Genomic DNA, 12,904 nt, shown 5'->3' with positions numbered 1-12,904 from the left:
TTTCTTAATAACTATTTGAAAGTAGATGTGGTACAAAGGAAGCTAGAAACTAAATATGACATTGTGCCTGACAATGATAATCTGTGGCCTATTGACGATGCAAAGCGCGCGTGGGGAAAAATGCAGCGAATGTCGGACAAAAACAAATTGCCGTATGCTTTGATAATTCTGAGTCAAGTTACGCGAAAGCAAAAAGCTGCCCAGAAGGCTGAGACAGAAAGATATTGTCATGAGGAAAAGGAGAAATATGAGGAATTGTCTAAGGAGTTGTCAAAGTTGAAGGCCGAAAAGGCTGAGACGGATAGACAATTACTCGTGGAGAAAAATAAGGTCAGAGCGCTAGCAGAGGATGTGAGATCGCGGAAGGCAGAGAAACTTATATTGACTCAGGCTGCGCGATCTGGGAAAGGGATGGATGTTTCTGATAATATGACGTTACCTGGCGAGACTTTGTATCCTTTTAATGAAATGAGAGAGGCTGCTCAGACAGCAACACGAAAGATGCTGCAGTCAGCCATGGCACCCCACACAGACAGTGATGTGTGTGAGGACAGTGATGATGAAATGGATTTGGATGGTGGACCAGCCAGATTGCGACCTTTGACAACCAGACATGCTGGTGGAAATGCAGTATATAGTTATAAACCGGCAAAACCCCAGGACATTGATCTATGGTCCAAAGATATGCAGCATCCTCGTAAATCGGGGATGGAGGCGTGGTCTAAAATAAACCGTTTGCGCAATATTTATCAATTGCACCCATTGGATGGCGTAGCGATGATGTGTACTGTTCTCAATGCCTCTGAAGCAAACAAGATTAGGCGGGTTGTTGAAAGTGGGCTAGGAGAGAACCAGCAAAAGATAGATGAGGGCTGGCAGGCATTACGTGAGTTCATTCAAAGTTCCACTAATGCAAGCACTGATTGGGCAAAGATTGCCGCTTGCAAACAAAAGATTAATGAGGCTGTGGATGATTTTTCTCAAAGATTCATTGAAACGTTTTTAAGACATTCAGGCATGAGTGGTTTGACAGAGGAAAATATTGGTACAAGCGACAATGGGGCGCTAAAGGCTAACTTGTTGCATAGCCTGAATCCAGAGGTGAAACAGGCTGTTAAGCTGACCACACCTACTTGGGAAGACTCCAGATTCACCTTAGAAATGCTAATCAATGTGGCAAGAAGGGTGGAACGTGGGGTTGAACAAAAGCTCAGATGTGTCAGCACCTGGGATTCAGATTTGGAACAGGAGTGTATGTTGAGACTTTTAAATGCACAAGGGCTTAGGAAAGCGCCTGAACATCAACACTACAGATCACAGTACGCACCCAGAAATAGATCATATGATACATGTCATAAGTGTGGAAAACATGGCCATTGGGCAAATCAATGCAACACGCAGGGAAGAGGTAGATATACCCCTCGTCTTAACCATCACAAAGAGGGTGACAAGGAGAGTGATGATGATGAAAACATATTCAGTAGGTTTGTGAAATTGACGGATCATCAGAGACAGACCATCATGTCTGCGGTTCCGGGAAACTAAGTCTGCCCTCCTTACGGTGTCTTACGGCAGCTGAGAGTCAGCGGCTTGACAAAGGTGATGTGTGTGTGACTATTGAGAAAGACGGTCTAGGTTCGTTGCCAGATGGAAAATCCCCAGTTGACAGTGGCCTGTGCCATGATGAGTGGCCAGTGCCAGGTTACTGTGATGGGATAAGAGAGAAGGCACAGGAAACTGAGGAGCCGCTGGTGCCGGAGGTCAGAACACGCATAGAACCAGAGTCAGTGGAAGCTGCAGGCGAAGATTTAGCTGAGGAAGTTATAAAAAGAACTGTAGGTTTGGGGGGCCGAGATGTTTGTTCCTATAATGCTAACCTGAAGTGTGAGAAAACACAGAGAGCATTGTTACCTTCCCACGCTGCAGTCATGGTGAAGGGGGAACCTGAATGGAACCATTTCACCCACTGCATAAAAAGCATGCCCCCAGAACAACCATCTCTGGCAAGGAAAAAACATATGATTACGGGTAAATTCAAGTCATGCTCTTTGTGTTAATCATATCATTACTTTTAGCAATGATATGATGATTGGATGGGAATTTAGATGATGACTTTAATTACGAACTTGACTACGAGATATGGTTTGATAGTTTTTTTAACAGAAGTTAAGAGTTTAGGTTAATGCATGCCTCTAATTCTGCAGTACAGTGCATACTGCCGTTTGTTTTCTGCTTGTGTGTTTCAGGAACAAGGTGGCGACATCAGCCATTAACATGAGAACGACGTCGCCAATGCGTATCGAGTGGATGGCGACCATGATCCTGACAGTGATGACCCGCATCCCAAACGCTTCCTCCTTATATGACAGCCACCATGACGCACATAAGGACAACACATTCCTCGCCACTGCACACGCATATGCCCAGGCCCAAGGAAAACATTCATGTTGGGTATGCGGATTGCTACCCACTTCGTCAGACACATACCCATATTTAGCAGTTCCATTCACGCTTGTGGATTATGTAACTGCATACAAAAAGACAACCAGTCCATTCTACAGGGCAGATGTCATCCTCAGCCCGCGGCCAACTCCACATGGACCACCTGAATGGGTAAAAATCAGTTATGCACCCAAAGGTTTGTTGTGTTGGACAAATAATGGCACTGGGATGCCTATGGGACACAGCGGATGTGAATATGAGATCGCAGTCGGCCAGCAGAGCATCAATATCACATGGCACGACCACGTCGAGAACATCTCATTGCCGGATAGCCACCAAGAGTCGGACGTGAAGGTGGCTATGAATGGAACTATGTTCGTTTGTGGGAAACACGCCGTATTCACATTTGCCCCAAGGCTGGAAAGGAGCCTGCTACGAAGCATACGTGGTGCCGGCTATGAGAATAGGCGGTGACGTGCGCATTGATCACAAAGCAAAGCGTGATCTGTTTAACAGTCATGAAGTTGTTGCTACCCCAGCCCAACGTTTCTTTGCAGCCATCGTCCCAAACTATGGCGTGACCGTGGCGCTGGATGAGATCAGAGAAGTAGCCTCAATTATGGACAAGATTGCGAATGACACCGCAGGAGCCTTGTCCGCTGTCAATGGAGAGTTGCATGCCGTTAGGAAGGTAGCCCTGCAGAACAGAATGGCTTTGGATATTGTTCTGGCAGACAAGGGCGGTACTTGCGCAATTCTGAAACAAGAATGTTGTACTTACATACCAGATTCCTCCAAGAACATTTCTGCATACATACAGGACATTTACACCAATGTACAACGCCTGAAAAGACCCCCCGGTTGGAACGGATGGATAGATTCATGGGGAGGTTACTCTGGAATTTTTCAGATGATTATGTCAGTGATTATTCCAATTTTGAGCCTTTATGCAATTGTCAAAGTTGCAATGTGCATTGTTGTTAGGATTACTACGAGGTCGCCACTATTAGCTCCCATTAGGTTTAGTCCCCCAAATATCATAATAGTCAACGCAGATTCAATTACATATGAATAAAGAGAAAAAAAAGGGATGTCTAGCTACGGCTCACAGCTTGCAGAAGACAAGTGTTGCCACACGACTGTGGAACAGTAAAGGAATTTTCCCAACGTGGTTTTTCGCCTTTACCTATGAGCTAAGTACTTGACATCCACACCGAAAGGAATTAACACACCATGAGAAAGTTTTGACCACTACACTATAGGAATATTTAACCACTACACTATGAAGACATGTGTGTTTGTTCATGCTAGAACAATGTTTGACTATGTTTAGTTGTATTGTTTATAACTTTTATTGTGATCATAATGTAAGATTGATTGATGATCATAGGAGGGGATTGTTAGATTTCATTGAAATTGATATTTGTCATAGATATTTGGTATGCATAAATGGTCAGTCTACAGAGACATCAAAGCTGTCTCTTAATCCCATTAGGTCTGGTTCCTGCCATTTGTCTTAGAGCCATCAGGCCTGCATCCTGGTCCTTTGTATGAAGCCAGCTAGTTGATTGCCAAACTAGGTGTGGGACAGACATATGTATTAAATTAGGGTGAGAGTCCTAACCAGATTAATTAGCAGTCATCCCTTCAGTTCTGATACCTACCCCCAGACACACCATTTCCCCTCCCATACCTAAGGTTATTGTTTACATGTTAATTGTATTGTATAAGAGACGTGAGCCTCGGCTAATACTTTGAAAGATTCCTCTCGTATACCTCGGTATGCGAAGTTGATTGTTCAATTTGCGCTGGAATAAACCATTTCTTGTTGAACACTTTCCCGAGTTCCTGACTATCTGCAAAACCGTAACCTTGGATCTAAGACGAAATTACGAGATCTTTCACCTGTCAAGTGTGTTCTCTTAAGCATCCAACGGTCCTACATATCAACAAAAAAGAGATTAATAATCAGAAGGGTGAAAACTCAAAGGATATGGCTGTGACAAACGTATACACAAATCAAACTAATGTGTGGAGAGATACTGGGGCCGGTAACTCAGAATGCAAACTTGCTATCGTCCCTGTGAAAGTCAAAATGAAAAAAGGTGATAAGGTGATTAATACCTATGCTTTTATGGACCCAGGAAGCTCTGCGACATTCTGCACAGAGTCCTTACTCAGGCAGTTGCAGACCACAGGAAGCAGAACAAGTGTTCTGCTTAGAACCATGAACAAGGAACAGGTCATAAAGACGTCCCGGGTGACGGGTATGGAAATCAGTGGTCTTGAAAGCAATGAGTATCTGGAACTCCCTGAGGTGTACTCCCACACTGTGATTCCTGTGAAACCTGAAAATATTCCCAAACAGGAGGATGTAAAGCAATGGCCGTATCTCCATGAAGTGAAGATTCCACACATTGAAGCAGAAGTCAGTATGTTGATTGGGAACAATGTTCCTAAGGCTTTGGAACCATGGATGATAATTAACAGCCAGGGAAATGGTCCTTATGCAGTTAAAACCACTCTTGGGTGGACAATGAACGGGCCGCTCACAAACGGCACTGGCAAGGTCATCACAGCAAACAGGATCTCTCTGGTGAAGATTGAAGAGTTACTACAACAACAGCTGAAGCATGATTTCCCAGAGCGTCAGCATGAGGAGCGCTTAGAGATGTCTCAAGAAGACCATGCATTCTTGAAAATGGTTTCTAACTCAGTAAAGCTGAATGAAGGGCACTACAGCATTGGTTTGCCTTTGAGAAATGACAATGCTGAGTTCCCAAACAACCGCTGTCTGGCTGAGCAAAGAGCCATAAGCTTAAAAAGAAAACTGCTAAAGAACACACCATTTCATGAGGAATACAAAAGATTCATGGCTGACAATTTAAGGAAAGGGTTTGCTATCCAAATAACACCACAGGAGATGCAAAAGAAAACCAAGATGGCAAAGACATGGTACATACCTCATCATGGGGTGTATCACCCAAAAAAGCACAAGTTAAGGGTAGTGTTTGATTGTGGAGCTACTTACCAAGGTCTGTCACTCAATTCTCAGCTTCTACAAGGCCCAGATCTCACCAACAGTCTTACTGGTGTCCTAACAAGGTTTCGGCAAGGGACTGTCGCCTTTATAGCTGATGTGGAGGCCATGTTTCACCAAGTCCGAGTACCCGACGAGGACTCTGATCTTTTAAGATTCTTGTGGTGGCCTGATGGAGAATTGTGCAAGGATCTTGAGGATTACAAGATGGTGGTACACATCTTTGGAGCCACATCATCTCCCAGCCGTGCAACTTTTGCTTTACAGCAATGTGCGAGAGACAACATTGCCAACTTTGACCCAGAAGTCACACAGACAGTTCTCAGAAACTTTTACGTGGACGACTGCCTAAAGTCTATAAATTCTGAGCAAGAGGCCATTCTACACGCCAAAAATCTCATCAGGCTGTGCGCTACTGGTGGTTTCAAGCTGAATAAATGGATCAGTAACAGCAGGTCGTTGCTTCTCTCCATCCCAGAACAGATCCTAGCACAAGAGATAAAAGATCTGGATCTGAATCAAGACGCACTGCCCAATGAAAGAGCTCTTGGGGTGCAATGGTCTATCCAGTCCGATGCATTTGTCTTCAAAATCCATCTTCAAGACAAGCCACTTACCAGGAGAGGAATCTTGTCTATGGTGAGTTCCATATATGATCATCTGGGTATGTTGGCACCAGTCATCCTCTCTGCAAAGCAGATACTACAGGAGTTATGTGGATTAAGGCTTGCTTGGGACGATCCCATAGCAGGAAACCTACACAGGAGATGGTTAAGCTGGCTAACTGACCTGTCCCAACTGGAGAAGTTCAAAGTTAGGAGATGCCTCTTGCCAGAGAATTTTGGTACCCTCACTTCAGCTCAGCTCCATCATTTCTCGGATGCGAGTGAAAGTGGTTATGGCACTGTCTCCTACCTAAGACTTCAGGATGATGAGCACAAAGTTCACTGTGCCTTTGTTATGGGCAAAGCAAGGGTGGTGCCATTAAAACCCATCACCATCCCAAGGCTTGAACTCACAGCAGCTACTATGGCTGTACGAATGGATAGAATGCTGCAGTCAGAACTTGAACTTTCTTTGATGCCTTCAGTCTATTGGACAGATAGCACGTCTGTGCTTAAGTATCTGAGAAATGAAACCTCTAGATTTCACACGTTTGTTGCCAATAGAGTGTCCAGTATCCGTGCTTCATCTGACATTACACAGTGGCGTTATGTCAGTGGCACTCTGAATCCTGCTGATTGTGCATCCAGAGGCGTATCAGTCACTCGTTTCCTGAATTCAGTGTGGATCCAAGGTCCTGAATTCCTACAACATCCAGAAACTGAGTGGCCGCGAAGTCCAGAATGCACATTGACACAGGATGATCCCGAAGTAAAGGTCTTCACCGTAAGTGTTGTTCCCGTGAATGAACAAGTGAATACTGTCATGAAATTCATCACTTACTACTCCGAGTGGCATCGACTTCGAAAGGCTGCAGCATGGATGTTAAAAATCAAAGCCACATTGAGAGGTGCCTGTAAGGAAAAGGGAAAGAAACCTGCTCATGGAAAAGGGAAAAGAAATGACAAACACCTGCTATCTGTGGAGGACATGCAGGTAGCTGAAAATGCCATCATTCAATTTTGTCAGTCAACAGACTACAAAGAGGAACTGGAGTCTCTGAGGAAAGGAATGTCTGTGAAGAAGAGCAGCCACATACATAAACTTACCCCGGTTCTTCAGGATGAACTAATAAGAGTTGGTGGAAGGTTGGTCAAGTCTGCATTGCCTCATGAAGCTAAGCACCCTGCCATTCTACCACGAAACCATCACGTAACAACTCTGATAATCAGACATGTACACGAAACCATCGGACACAGTGGGCGGAACCATACCCTGTCTCGGCTCAGGCAAAGGTATTGGATACCAAAGGCAAACTCTGCGGTCAGGGCAGTGATCACAAAGTGCTTCCGCTGTAGAAGATTGAGTGGTGTCAGAGGTTCACAATACATGTCAGACTTACCGCAGGACAGATTGTTACCGGACGAACCACCTTTCACTAATGTAGGCATAGACTTCTTTGGCCCATTTGAAATAAGGAGGGGGCGAACCAATTTGAAGCGGTATGGAGTGATCTTTACGTGCCTGAACATCAGAGCCGTGCACTTGGAGGTTGCACATACATTGAATACCGACTCCTGCATTAATGCAATCAGAAGGTTTGTAGCAAGACGAGGCACAGTCAAGACCATGAGATCTGATAACGGAACCAATCTCGTAAGAGCAGAACGAGAATTGCGAGAGTCTATTCAAGATCTGGACAATCTCAAGATTCATTCCACTTTGCGTAAGAAAGGCATATCAGAATCAGGTTTTATTGGCCAAGTAAGTTTGCACAAACAAGGAATTTGACTCGGTAAAGTGACTCTCAGTGTGCTTACACAAAATATACAACACAATACAATACAATACAATACAAACAAACAAACAGTGCAACAGTGCAATGGACTAAGGAGTTTAAAAAAGTATGTACAAGGCGGAATGGCTATATACAGTAGCTGTGAAATGTTGCGCAACAGTAGTGCAAAGAAGAAGTGGAGAGTGCGAGAAGTGCAGGGATAAATATATAAATATAAATATATATGCTACAGTGGGTTAGTTGTTCAGTATTGAGACGGCGAGGGGGAAGAAACTGTTTTTGTGTCTGGAGGTTTTGGCGAACAGTGATCTGTAGCGTCTACCAGAGGGGAGGAGTTTGAATAATTTGTGTCCGGGGTGTGAGGGGTCTGCAGTGATTTTTCCTGCCCGTTTCCTGACTCTGGAGGTGTACAGGTCCTGGATGGTGGGCAGGTTGGCACCAATGATCTTTTCTGCAGACCTGACTGACCGTTGGAGTCTGTTCTTGTCCAGTTTGGTGGCTGATCCAAACCAGACAGTGATTGAAGTGCACAGAACAGACTCTATGACTGCGGTGTAGAACATGCTCAGCAGATCCTGAGGCAGGTTGTACTTCCTAAGCTGGCGCAGGAAGTACATCCTCTGCTGGGCCTTCTTGATGATGGTGTTGATGTTGGGTTCCCACTTCAGATTCCGGGAGATTGTGGATCCCAGAAACCTGAAGGATTCCACAGCCAACACAGTACTGTTGTGTATGATGAGGGGGGGCAGTGCTGGGGGGCTCCTCCTGAAGTCCACTGTCATCTCCACGGTTTTAAGCGTGTTCAGCTCTAGGTTGTTGCGACCGCACCACAGGACCAGCTGTTCAACTTCCCGCCTATATGCAGACTCATCATCATCACGGATGAGGCCGATGACTGATGTGTCGTCTGCAAATTTTAGGAGTTTAACAGATGGGTCTCCTGAGGTGCAGTCGTTTGTGTAGAGGGAGAAGAGCAGTGGGGAGAGCACGCATCCCTGAGGTGCACCAGTGCTGACTGACCGGGTGCTGGATGTTGTTTCACCCAGCCTCACCTGCTGCTTCCTGTCAATCAGGAAGTTTGTGATCCACTGACAGGTGGAGGCAGGCACAGTGAGCTGGGTGAGTTTGGTGAGGAGGACTTCTGGAATGATGGTGTTGAACGCCGAGCTGAAGTCCACGAACAGCATCCTTGCATAGGTCCCTGGGGAGTCGAGGTGTTGCAGGATGTAGTGCAGCCCCATGTTGACTGCATCATCCACTGACCTGTTTGCTCTGTAGGCAAACTGCAGAGGGTCCAGCAGGGGGCCTGTGATGCCCTTCAGATGGGTCAATACCAGTCTCTCAAAGGATTTCATGACCACAGACGTCAGGGCGACGGGCCTGTAGTCATTCAGCCCAGTGATTGAGGATTTCTTGGGAACCGGGATGATGGTGGAGCGTTTGAAGCAGGAGGGGACTTCACACAGCTCCAGAGATCTGTTGAAGATCCGTGTGAAGATGGGAGCCAGCTGATCAGCGCAGGCTTTCAGGCAGGAGGGTGACACACCGTCTGGGCCTGCTGCCTTCCTTGTCTTCTGTCTCTGAAAGAGCTGACACACATCCTCTTCACAGACCGTCAATGCCGGTGGGGAGTCAGGGGAGGTGATAACAGGGGGTGCAGATGATTGTGTGAAGTCTGAGTTGGAGCGGGTGAGGGGTGTGAATGTGGGGTGATCAAACCTGCAGTAAAACACATTCAGGTCGTCAGCCAGTTGAGGGTTCTCCATGGGGTTGGGGGAGGATTTCCTGTAGTTGGTGATGTCCTGCAGGCCTCTCCACACTGACGCAGGGTCGTTAGCTGAAAACCTGTTTTTCAGCTTTTCAGAGTAGCTTCTCTTTGCTACTCTGATCTCCTTAGTCAATGTGTTTCTGGCCTGGTTGTACAGGATCCTGTCCCCACTCATGAAGGCCTCCTCTTTGGCTTGACGAAGCTGCTTGAGTTTTGCTGTGAACCACGGTTTATTGTTATTAAAGATGCGGTACGTTTTGGTGGGTACACACATGTCTTCACAGAAACTAATGTATGACGTCACAGTGTCAGTGAGTTCGTCTAGTGATGTAGATGCAGCCTCAAAAACACTCCAGTCAGTGCAGTCAAAGCAGGCCTGTAGCTCCAGCTTTGACTCGTTGGTCCATTTCCTCACAGTTTTCACCACAGGCTTTGCAGATTTAAGTTTCTGCCTGTAGCTTGGGAGGAGATGAACCAGGCAGTGATCGGAGAGTCCCAAAGCTGCACGCGAAACAGAGCGGTATGCATTCTTCAGTGTTGTGTAGCAATGGTCGAGTGTGTTTTTGTCCCTGGTGGGACACTTAATGTGCTGCCTGTATTTCGGAAGTTCGCGGCTGAGGTTTGCTTTGTTAAAATCCCCAAGTATAATCAGAAGAGAGTCTGGGTATTTTCGCTCCGTGCTGGTTATCTGGTCAGCCAGGTGCCGTAGTGCCTCGCTAACGCAGGCTTGAGGTGGTATGTAGACACCGACCAGAATGAAAGAGGAAAACTCCCGCGGTGAATAAAATGGCTTGCAGTTAATGAATATGGATTCTAGGTGAGGAGTGCATATTTTCCATAGCACTGTGGCATCAGTACACCAACTTTCATTGATATAAAAGCAGATTCCTCCTCCCCTTGTTTTCCCTGTTAATTCCTTAACGCGGTCCGCGCGGTGGAGTTGGAAGCCCGGCAGATGGAGGATGCTGTCAGGGATGTACTCACCAAGCCATGTCACCAGGTCATTCAACCCACCTGCTGGGTCACACCACGGTGGAATATGGGAAAGACAAATAAGAACAGTCAGACGCATTCTTGGAGCTTTAGCCGTGGAACAGACTCTGGATGAAGAGGGATTGAGCACTTTGCTTTGTGAGGTTGAAGCTATAATTAATGACAGGCCCATCTCTAAAGCTTGCAATGACCCTCTGGATCTGGAGCCTCTCACACCAAATCACCTCCTTCTGCTTAAAGGAAAGCCTTCATTGCCACCTGGATTGTTCAGCTTGGAGGACTGCTACGCCAAAAGAAGATGGCGCCAAGTACAGTACATGGCAGAGCTCTTTTGGAAAAGGTGGACAAAAGAATACCTGCCAGAACTGCAAGAAAGGCAAAAGTGGACTAAGAAAGGGAGAAACTTTGTGGCTGGCGATATTGTCCTCATAATAGATGACACTGCTCCCAGAAACTCATGGGTCATGGGCCGAATCACACAAACCCTGCCTGACAAAAGAGGATTTGTGAGACAAGTGCAAGTTCTGACCAAGACCAGCACCTTGACCAGGCCCATCACAAAGCTTGCTCTGCTCCTTGAAGCCCCTGAATGAAGATCCCTCTCCCTCTCCCTCTCCCTTTCTCCCTCTTATCTTTATCTTTATCTCCCTCAATCTCTCTCTCTCACCTATACTGATTTACATTTGCGTACATTACATACAACATAGACTGCGTGAACTCTCTTTTTTTTCTCGTGTTTTTTGGAAGAAGATTTTTGATTTTTGAAAGGACTTTGAACTTGAACTATAAATGAACTATCAAAAAAAAAAATTAAATAAATGACTTAAAAATGTTGTAAGTATGTAATATATGAAGTGTGATCTCAATAAGGATATGTTAGAATTTTGGCTGACTCCTATAACTGTTTGTTTTGTAATTGTACTGTTTGTTTGCAGAACAATTAGGGGCCGGAATGTTGGAGCCAGAATGGGTTTTGTTTATTGTTATTATTTATAGTTATGAAATATTAGGATAAGTGTTTTGCATTTATCATAATTTAATTAAATAATATTTTGTTGGTATTTGGATTTGCTTTGTGTACTGTTAAACAACCTGGAAGTGCGAAATTGCGTTGGCCACGGCCCACTTCGTCAGGTGACTGCAGCACCTGACCTCGTGAAGGCAATTAAAGCAGTCTGGACGCGTCACTCCAGAGACAAGTTGGCAGGCATGCAGCCAAAAGGTTTTTTGACCGCAGAAAGCACAACAAATTGGAAATACGGAAAACTTTGAACCTCTGCTGTTTTGCACCTCCAGGTTGTACCATCACCTCAATTCAGGTACATAATTCTTCATCTTTTTTGTTGCAATAAATCAACTATCAACTAAAACCCAACAGTGCTTGAAGCGCGTCAACCTAAGGCTCGAATAGGAACGAACTTGGTTTTACAACGTGTGTAACATGAAATTGACTTGATGACACAGACACAACTCTAGGTTCGTGGTCAAGTCTTGTATCAGGAAGTACACACCACGTCACCGCCTCACCCCGCCTCCACTTCTTTCTCCCATTTTGTTTCATGCATGTATGTTCATGTTTCTGTATTTGTTTTTCTTTATTCATTAATGTTTGTGGGGGAAAAATCTATGTATATTTTAACAACCAATTAGAACTCTCTTTGCCAGACTAGCCATCCTCTTACAGATAAAGCGTCATACAGAGTCTCTCTTCACCTGTTGGTAGTGGCTGCCTCTCCTGAACGAATGTCTTATTTATCTTTATTCAGGGTGAGATTGGCCAGGGGTACGTTCATCGTAGGATTGAAGCTAAGTTAATCAATTGGCCTTTTAGCCCGTTAAGATTAGCGAGCTGATTGAGAACAGCAAATATCGGTTCGTTAACGGCTGATCCGCATCCTAATCATGTGGTTAATTTCAACCAGGCTAAAGTAATCATGGCATTTGCGCGTGCACGTCCTACTTCAAAAGGCAGGAAAGGTTGATCACCAAAACCATGATTTTCTAACGGTATAATGGTTCTAAACTCAAAGAAAAGGGCTCTTTTTTTCTCCGCTGGCGAGTAGGAGATGAACATGAACGCTTATGAAGAATACAAGACCATAATCATGGCAAAATTCAACACCACCACCGCTGTGAGAGCAAGGTGTGTTGGGATGTTTATAGGGTGATATCTATGTATGAATACCTGACGGCAAGTGTCCACTGGTGCAGAGGTTTCCTCTACCGGTTTGAATCTGCATGGTTGCTAGTTAAAATCCCC

This window comes from Clupea harengus, unplaced genomic scaffold (genome assembly GCF_900700415.2).
Source record: "Clupea harengus unplaced genomic scaffold, Ch_v2.0.2, whole genome shotgun sequence".
Lineage (NCBI taxonomy): Eukaryota > Metazoa > Chordata > Actinopteri > Clupeiformes > Clupeidae > Clupea > Clupea harengus.
Note: the sequence above shows the minus strand (reverse complement) of the source record.